Source organism: Cololabis saira, chromosome 23, assembly GCF_033807715.1.
Source record: "Cololabis saira isolate AMF1-May2022 chromosome 23, fColSai1.1, whole genome shotgun sequence".
NCBI classification, from domain to species: Eukaryota; Metazoa; Chordata; class Actinopteri; order Beloniformes; family Belonidae; genus Cololabis; species Cololabis saira.
The window spans coordinates 22,872,901-22,883,514 of NC_084609.1; positions in this window are offsets into that span (position 1 = coordinate 22,872,901).

A 10,614-nucleotide genomic window follows, 5' to 3' on the forward strand; every position below is an offset into this window, starting at 1 on the left:
TCTACAGCTATAGGAATATGGAGCCAAATCAAGGCCAAAAGTTTGATTTGAAAATAAAATTTGAACCTGAAAATTCTTTTTTACAGTTTCAATTTTATTTTTTCAGTATCAGATCTTTTTTTCAGTTTCAAATCATTTTATTTCAGTTTCAAATCTTTTTTTTCAGTTTCACATCTTTTTTTTTCAGTTTCACGTCTTTTTTTCAGTTTCACATCTTTTTTTTTTCAGTTTCACATCTTTTTTTTTCAGTTTCACTTCTTTTTTTTCAGTTTCAAAATTTTTTTTCAGGTTCAGACTTTTGGCCCCGATCTGGCCTAGGGGGCGGGGCATCAACTGAGAGGGGCGTGGCATCATGAGTGACAGCAGAACAGAGAAGGCGGGGGACGTTCCTCAGTCATGTTGCCTTCAGGAATCGTAGGTTGCAGAAGATATCAGTAGAAGTATGTATATACTGTATATACACCATATTCACGTGATTGGCAGTGGAAAAAACGGATACTAGTGACACATTTCTGTTTGAAAAGCTGTTTTAAAAAAAAATCAAATTGAAACTGTAAAAAAGAATTTTCAGGTTCAAATTTTATTTTCAAATTAGCAAAACTTTTGGCCTTGATTTGGCTCCATATAGGAACATAGCAAGGTTTTGATTTGAAGCTTCACTAGCACCTTAAACATAAGAGGTAAGTTGTTCTTTTCAGTTACAGGTGTCTGAACCACTGTTTCCCTGAACCATGTCAAGAGAATTAGTCCTGGTAACATTTTGACTGGTCTATTAATAAAAAAAAATAATTGTGTTATCTGACAAAATACAATTGTATATAGCCAGAGTGAAAGAATGTTGACCCATAATTGCAGTTTTCTTTAACCAACATCTGGCCATGACTGATGGCATTGGCTCAAGGTGAGCGTGGCTGCCTGAGTTTGACCATATATCCACCAGACATGGCCCGGTCCTTAACTTTCTTCGGGAATTTAAGCCACGTCTAGCCCTCACAACACTTTCAGTATCCTTTGTCAAAACTAGCTTATGCAATTTGGGCCACATCTGGCTCATACCACGTATGCCAAAACCCATGTTTGGTCAAATCTGCAACTTTAGGACACATCTGGCCCAAGGAGCACTTGCCAGTGCTGTAGCTGCGCCATGTTGGCCAAAGGTAGCCGAGATTTGGCCAAAATGTGTCCGCACTCTCAAATCCAGTTTATTCTTACACGTCATTTGGAGAGTTGGATTAGAAATTGATTTAATTCCTTAACTGAAATATGTCAGAGCTGGCGTCCTGTCCCAGAGTGACCTTACCCATCTGTCTTTTACGCAGCAACATTTTGGCAAGCAAACACGAGCCAGACTTCTGCTTTGACCCAGATCAGAAGCTACAAATACAAACACATCCTGAAATCTGTATCAGTACTTTAAGTCAACAATATGTAATGCACTTGTGTACAATCGAACAGGTTTCAGTCACCGTGACCTTCCAAAAGAAATCTATCACCAACTTCATCAACAATAATCTTGAGTTCATTGTAGCTACTAGTTTTCTGAAGCGGTGGAAGGCTTTTTTTGTCTGGACCAAAGGAAACATAGTGATAAAAATTGCATTTCATTTCTACCAACATTTTACCCCAAAGGGCATTTTCTTAAAAAAATATTCCACTATTCAACAGCTCCATATTGAAGGGTCTATAGACACTTCAGCCATTTTCAAAACTGTATACTCTCCTGCCGTACATACTAACTTTCCTACAATGCGGTATGCAAGCAATACCTGGATGTTGTACGACCTCCAAAAAGTTCAACTGTGCAGCTGACCAGTCTACCTCACACACTGTGTCTCCTAACACAAAACTGGAGAAACCGGTCACAGCAGCAGCTTCTGGTTATGTCAAAGCGTACTTGCTTACGTACTTACAGCATTACTCCACGTATTGAACACAACTGTTGTACCAGTATGCAATGCATACTGCCGTGTATGTATGGTTCCAACAACATCAAAACATAATTTAGCACATAAGCCAGAAGACGCCATTGGAAAGTCTACTTGCTAAATGGCCAAAACATGGTCAAAAAATCTATTCCGAAGTAATCAATTCTCTATTTTAATGTGATTTATTTTTTAAATCTCTGATTTAGGTGTGGTATTAAGGAATTTGAGAGGAAAAGTACTTGTCAGTCATCTTGGCCAAAAACACAAGTGTTCTGCCAAACCATGAGCATTGCATACCTTGCAAGCTTAGAGAGGTTCATCCAGTTTGATCTTAAAAGACTTAATTAATTTTGCTGCAGGGTAAAGTGAGCTGGTAGTAAGCTGCTTGATGAGTTCAATCAGCACAGTCTCACAGCAGTCTATTTCGCTGGAAACTTAACCTTTTTAAAAGTTTGTGAAATTATCTTTTTATTTGTTTAAATATGTAAATTATGGGAATTTGCATTTTGTGAAACGTCTTGTGAAACTGCCGTGAAAAGAGTGTTTACCACCACTCAGATGATCAAAATGCCACAGAGATACAGCTTTCTTTTCCACTCAGTTTGTAGAGGCTGGATTTAGGGGGTGGAGTTGGTCACACGATTCAGCTCCACCCCCATTTCTGCGGGGTGTGCATCTTTTTGAAACCAGGGTTACAGCTTCATGTTAGCCACTTTTGAGGTACAGCAAATGCAGAATTTTGTGAAGTTGGCTGGCTGATTACATGACTGTTTGAGTTATTCCTCTATGTCAGGGGTCGGCAACCCAAAATGTTTAAAGAGCCATATTGGACCAAAAAGACAAAAAACAAATACGTCTGGAGCCGCAAAAAATGAAAAGACTTGTATAAGCCTTAGAATGAAGGCAACACATGCTGCATGTATCTATATTAGTTATAACTGGGGTAAGATTTTTTTTTTCATTATGCACTTCGTGAAAAAAGTCGAAATGTCAAGAAAAAAGTCGAAATTCCGAGAAAAAAAGTCAAAATTTCGAGAAAAAAGTTGAAATGTCAAGATTAATGTTGAAGTACAATCTTGTGAAAAAAGTCGAAATGTCGAGAAAAAAGTCAATTTCGTGATAAAAGTCAAAATGTCGAGATTAATGTTGAAGTACAATCTCGAGAAAAAAGTCGAAATGTCGAGAAAAAAGTCGAAATGTTGAAAAAAGTCAAAATTTCAAGAAAAAAGTCCAAATTTAGAGATTAAAAAGGAAAGGAAAAAGGATGAAAAAAAGAGAAAAAAATAAAAAAAGTAAAAAGTAAAAAAAGGGCAAAAAAGAAAAAAAAAGGTCAAACATTTATGAAAAAGCTCCAGGGAGCCACTAGGGCGGCGCTAAAGAGCCGCATGCGGCTCTAGAGCCGCGGGTTGCGACCACCCCTGCTCTATGTGAACAGTGTGTACTCTTTTTTGCATCATCCCTTATGCTCTGTGTCATTTATCTGAATGTCATCTCCTGTTTTGTACTAAATGTTTGAAAGGGTGACCACGGGATGCTCATGATGGACAGGCCTAACTACAGCTTAAGACGTAAACAATAATCACACATACAGAATATAAATCAGCAAACAGCTTGATGTAGCCTATTATTTCTTTTAATACCAATATCATTTGGTGGAACACATCCATGTTATGCCTATGAGGGAAACTGATGAGCATAGTTTATGAGTGAGAATATTATACGAGCTAGCTACACAGCATCACATGCAGATAAAGGTCAGCTGCCGATTGCAGAAACCCTTGTACACATTTAAAATGTGCATATATGCCAGGGATTTCCCACATTCAGTCGCTCCCGTACACATGTACGCACTGCTATATAAAGTATTAAGTGGTGCTGAAGCATGCTGGAGAGCTGTACTCAGCAGCACTTTGGATTTTCACACCCTCCAACGTGAACTTCCTGTCAACCCCGGGATGACAGCACCGGAGGGATATACGACGAGAGATGGACAGAACGCACATGCATGCATATGTGTGTGTTATGACGAGCAGGAGCGAGAAAGATGTTTCCATCTTTGGTCACGTAGTGTTTGTTCACACTAAGGTCAGCTGAAGTACACTGAAGGTGAGCGCCGCGAGACTTGTGCTACAAGGAGGCAGAGGCTGAAAAACAACACAGAATTGATCACCCGATCGATTACATCCCAAGTTTAACTTCTTTGTTTTTGTTTAAATTGATTGCTCAATTAGAAAAAGAAATAAAAAATAAAAAAATCAATAAAAAGGAAAGGAAAACATGAATAATGGTCTCTGGAGTGTAATTTGCAACGTTACATTAATTTAATAAAAAAAAGGACATGAATACCTTCTTTCTGTAGATGACCCGAGAAGCTTTTCTTCATGACATTCAGGACATCTGAAATAAGCAAGACATATGATTTACAGAAGAGTAGAACTAGGATGTATTCAGCCAGTAATTTCACGGCACATTAATTGACGTCCGGTAAGGAATGGCAATGAGGGAGAGCAGAACAAAGCGCACGAGTAATATTTCAAGAGTTAATTGAGGTAAAAATGCTATTATTTCACTTGACTCTCCAGCTGCCATTCAGCCAAGCCAATTGACTCGTCTCTGCAAATTTGCTTTCTTCGCATCGAGAAACTGGATGGCTCCTCCATTTTCATTTCTAATTTTCTCTTCAGGCTGGATTGGCCTCAGATTGATGTTGACGTTCCACTATTAGGAGCATATTTGCTCTACGAGGGCACATTTAGCACATGTGAAGTATTTATGTGGGATGTGTTGCTTTACCTGAACACACAGTTTTTATACCAGTTCAGGGGGGAACTGTAGTTCCGTGAAGTAAGAAGACACGCTGTCACTGCCGTGGCTCCAAGAAGTGCAACAATGCCTGGTAGATTTTAGTTGTAACAACAAATGCTCACCTTCAGCTGCTCTGTGTGTTTTTTTTTACTTCTGTTATTGCTGTCAGTAGTTGAAGTGAAGGAAAGGAGCATGCACTCAAGCATGCTTAACCTGGCCTTATTATGCACAAGATAAAACAGAAAATCTAGTTTTGCAACAAATGACAGAAATTGAACTTTGCGTTTCAGTTTGACCTTTTTCAAGTAGTACGCTACACATGCGTTATCGCAAAAATGTTAAATGATCCAAAATGTTTTAATTTCTCAATACAAGCAGCATGTTTTCTTATATACAAATATCTACCAGCCATACTCATTCACTTTCTTATCCTGGGTCTGTTGGAACCCCATCCCCCCGAATTCAAGTAGAATCCAGAGAAACCAAACAAAATCGTTGATCTAAGAGGAAAACAATGAAGACGGCTGTCTAAGTCAATAAAATAATCAATAAACACCAGACGTTTTGCAGGTTTCGAACCAGGAAATGGCATCAGCTTCTCTGTGTAAGGGCGGTGTTTAAGAGGAACTTCAACATCAAGCTCAACTGAACAACACGAATCAAATGAATATATTATACGTTTTGGGCTCTGGTCAGAAAATGAAAATGTTTTGCTCATATGGGGGGGAGCCTGGGTCGTTCTAGCACATTGTCTTCCAACAGTGAAGCACCAAGTGTGATGATATGGGGCTGTATATGCAGAAAAGCTGGTGGAGAAATTAAATATGGCACCATAGATGCCTATACAGTCAAGACTGTACCAAAATATCAGCAGATGAAATCACTCAGTCTCCAAAAGTTTATATTCTTCCAAAATCACAGCAGCTTCCTAAGAAAACTGGAAACCCTTGACAAAGAATGTCTGATTTGAATGTGCACCAGAACACATTACATTATTCTAAAGGTATTTTAAAAGGAAAGGTAGAGCAACACAACCCTCGAGCAAACCGTCAAAAAATAGTTATTTGAAGAGTGACTGAACACTATTATCCTCTCTGTTGAGGTGGAAAATTTGACTTCAGTAATGACAGGAGCCTTCACTTTTGTTGCATGACGTTCTCATTATGAGGTCTGGAGTTCAGACAAAAGAAACAAACACCTGTATTTCTTGTATTTCTTTCAGTTTAACTTGCAAAAAAACATACTGTTCGCTTTAAAAGTAACGCACTTATGAAGAGGTGAAACAGTTTTCCCGCCAACTGGAAGGTCAGCGGATAAGAGCCCTGTCATGTGAGAAAGTGTCCTTAGGCAGGAAACAAAACCCCACATTGTCTCGATTGCAAAAACCTTGTTCTTAATGGTTCACGGACCAGAATTGTCATATTGCTGGGCCTAAAAGCCAGATACACAGAAGGATTATGTCAGGAAAGGCATCCGAAATAAAATTCATGCCAAATGAATATGCTGTGGTACCGTCTTCTGTTGCATGCTCGACTGGCATTTCGCCGTATACGCTCTTATCTTAACCTCTGTTCTTGAAGACTTGTGAAACGTCATCAGCCGCAGCCGATGTACAGTTCCAGTTCAATGTCTGCACCTACTACACCTACCCAAATACAGCTGAATTCTCCAAATGTGTTCCTGCTCTACTCCCTCTATCAAGGATGGCTCCAGTGGAGACTTGTGGAGACTTGAAAGGACAACGTTTCCAAGAATGCACTTTTAATCAGCAAGCAGCAGTAGTGGTGGAGGAGAAAGCTCACAATTTCAAGATACAAATTCAAGATGCTTTCACGTGGGAATGTAGTTCTTCTAACTTCATTATGTGCTCTGTCTTGATAGATGTTTAAAAACGTTCCTCCAGTATGAAAGCATTAATATGTGGGTCTGCTAGCAGGAAAGCACATTACTGTTCCAAAATAAATAAATAAACAGTGTAATACCACCCTCCTAAGTAGATTTTAGCAAATGGAACCAAACCTCAAGTATAAACTAATAAGTATGCAAGTGCAAAATTGGCTTAATTCAGTAATGAGAAACTGTTCATGCTTTTATCAAGCTTTCAGGTGGCTGCTAGCTCGACAACAGGAAGTCAGGGGAAAGCTCTGACTTTTTTTAAAAATCAAACAAGATAGCCCATGCAAATTATTGAGCCTACAATTTCCTTTTTTAAACTTGATGTACAGCTAGATAAGGTGCTTTTCTGAAGCTTCTGGCTACTATGTAGCTTAACAGCCATGAGGGTGGTCTTTTCACTAACTTAGTAAATGTTTGTATGTAACAAAAGCACTTTATGCCTTTTCAGTTTAGTTATTGTGCTGACACTGTGCAGAATATGTCAATGTTGTTTTGTGGCATTATTAATATGGTTTGTTCACACAGCCTTACAGCTAACCAGACAGGCCTGAAGGCAGGAGACCTTGCCAGGGTCTCTGCCACCCACTTCCCACTGGTCTGATGAAGGGAGGGGAGGCCGGCCTTTATGGAGCTGAATGGATGAAGAAATCCAAACCTCAACAGGCCCCATTGTGCCAGAGCATCAAAAGGAACTGTGGCACGGCAGGGGCTTTGATCATGAGGCAAACACAGGAGTGGAAAGGGGCTGGTTAGGGAGTGGGGAGGACCGGACACCCCCGCTGATGAGCTCATAAAAAGCCGTAACGCACAGGTGCAGAAAATGTCTATGATAGTGTTTGAATACATTGTGCATACAGACCCATATACTCTCACGTGTGCTTTGTCACATGAGTAATACAGCGCTCTCTCTTTCATGTCCATCTGCGTTTTTACACAAGGTAAAGTCACACGATTATTATGCACTGTGGGTGCAGTGTAATGTTTCACTATTAATGCCTGTGAAGACTGCACGGGATTTACCTTTGCCAGAAATTAACATTGTAGGAATAATTAACATTACTATGTTGATCTGTTTACCAAATTGAGTCATGCAACGCTGGTTCTTCAACTGGATGTAGACAAAATACTATCTTGCTCCTTAAAACATACAGTTTAACTTAAATATTATTTCTAAATCTTACTTTTACTTTTCAGAACCGGAAACTGATCTTGTTTGCATTAGCAGGCTACAACAAAACCTCCTTTAGGCATACTGCATTTCCAAAGTAGTATACCTAGAATCAAGTGTGCTGTTTTGAACAGCCATGTTCTTGCTCAAGGACAATCCAATGGGCTTGAGATCAAACTGCTAACCTTCCAGTCGGATTTTAGCCTTGCTAACCTAAGTTGCACATTTCTATGTACGGTCTTTCCTCTACGCAGCTTTGTAAGCCATGGTAAGTCAGGCAAACCTTTAGCCCAAGCGTTAAAATTCTAACACCTTTTTACTTCTCCTCTTTCAAGCCATATGGATTTATAAAAACATGAAATGTTGCACAAGGAAGTACAGTTTTTTACCGCTAATGATAATGATGCTAATGTTGCTAACTCTGACTCTTTGCTACCATGGAAGACTTTTTTTAAAGTCTCCTTGTTATTCACAGTGTACCAACCAGCCCTGGATGCTAGCACATGCTTATGAAGTCTGCTGCACTGTTTGAAATCTTTCAATACACACAAGCGGGTCATGTGCTGAAAAACACCAGAATTATGAGTTTTCTTAACTACGATGACAGATGTTCCCAAATTAATGAATTAACCAACGTATCACATGAGGAGCAAATTTATACCTGCTCAATCCAATGCAGTGTCACAGGGGTCTGCTGGAGGCTCCCTATGGGCAAACAGCAATAGACTGGCAACCTGTTGCCAGTCTATTGCAAGAGCTGTACTCAAAATACACAATTACTAAACATGCGATATAGAGATAAGCTCTGATCCATCAAATGAAACCCAATGGTGGGGTAAAGACTGGATTCAAGTAGCTAAAGGCAAATATAATATTATCCTTGAAAAAGCTAAAGAAAAAGAAATGGCTTCTACATTGAGATAAAAGTCATAGACACCCCACAAGCTCCACACTCGACTGTCCTATAAGAAGAGTAACCTGAATAACCCTGCAGTTGTAAATAACTTCAGCCCTGTGTTGGTCTGGTGCACAGACTGCAGCTCTGGCAGTGTTGAAAGCAATTGGTAATGCAATTTTAAGAAGAGTTTGAATGCTTAGAAATTGTTTAAATTTTCTGGAACTGGCAAGATAGTTGATTTTAGCTCTTCATTAAGCTTCCAAGAGCTGTTTATAGCTGACATTAAATGCTTTTTCATGTTTTTGGTCATATCAAATGTGTTGCAATCATGAGTTCTTATCTTAGAAATGATCATATGTGCTGCAAGCTCTATGGTGCAAGAATTTACTACTGGACTTCTACTAACTACATCTTAGGGTGGAGGCTCGATTGGTCATAGACCAGGGTGGGAAACCCTGGTCATCGAGGGCCGCTGCCCTGCATGTTTTGGATGTTTCCTTGCTTTAACACACCCTGATACAAATGACTGTGTCATTAACAGAGTTGTGCAGACCATGATGACAACCTGATGACGACCACTAATTTGAATTAAGTGTGTTGATGCAAGGAAACATGCAAGACTGCGGCTCTCTGGGACCAGGGTTCCCCACCCCTCTGCTCTGGACTAAAGGGGCTGCTTTTTGCCATGCATCGTAATATATTCAGCCCTGCCTAAAGGAAATGGCAATACCAAAAATGTATTGTTGAGAAAAACTGTATATTTGGATGCCGCGTTTATTTTAGGGAATAAACGTTTTGCACAGTGAAAGGAGAAATCAGCATCTGCATTGTGTAAACTGTTTTGTTCTTGTTTCTATAAAGTCTTGGAGGACATTTGTATTTGGTTCAGAGGACGCAATGAACTATTTTAACGTTACTGCTTTAGCAGAGATGCTGGAGTGTTTTTCGTTGTTGTTCCTCCAGTGGAAAACTTGGTTTTCATACTCCAAGGTCTGGTTCTGGCCCCAACATTTTTTCCGGATTTTCAACTGTTCCTGTTCCTACATGTGTTTCTGAACGGCAACAGAGTTTTGAGCGTTAATCAGGCATTTGTATCTCCGATGGAAAACTTGCAGAAAGTTGACCAACCTGAAGATAATTAACAACCTCCAGACATTCAACTAAACAGAAAACTCTTATGACAATGTCTTCTTTTCAGGAAGTTGCATTGCTTGTGATATTTTTTGTTTATTATTAAAAAGTTATTACAAATTGTTACAGAGCTAATGTACCAAGTCTAGTACCTTAGCTACCCTAACTAAGACAAAAATGTCTGGAAATGGTCAGAATGTCCTCTGTAAGGAACAGCAAACATGAAGTACTCCCATCTGTGCAGCTGTATCTCCCTCTTGATCATCTACTGTACACACAAAGCCGTATCACCAAATATACAGGTTGTGCTTTCATCTGTTGCTATTTAGCGACCAGTTCTACTTCTCTTTGTCTTTTATTGTAAACTGCCCTTTTTGACTTCTTCTTTATTTATTTTTTTACCTCCACGGGCTCCTTTTCTCTGAGTTATTGGCTCATTTTACTTTCTCTCTTTTCATCTTCTTTTCTTCACTGATGATTCACACTTTGGTAAGATTATGCTTATTCTTTACTATTAAGTTGTTGTGCAAACAGTATTTTAATAAGTAAGTAAGTGGAAGAGCTTAAATGATGGCTAAAAAATAGGAGTGGACATTGAGATCCTTCAGGTGAGTAAAATTTCACAGGAACTATACTAAAATAAGCAACTAAATAATCATGAAAAGATTGTGCCAGATGTTTGAAAAACAAACAGTTTTTGCAAGATGGCCAAAGAATCCCACAGAATACATTTTTTAAATGGCAAAATGATCAAAAACACCTCAAGCAAGTTGAAGCTTGAATGACAACAT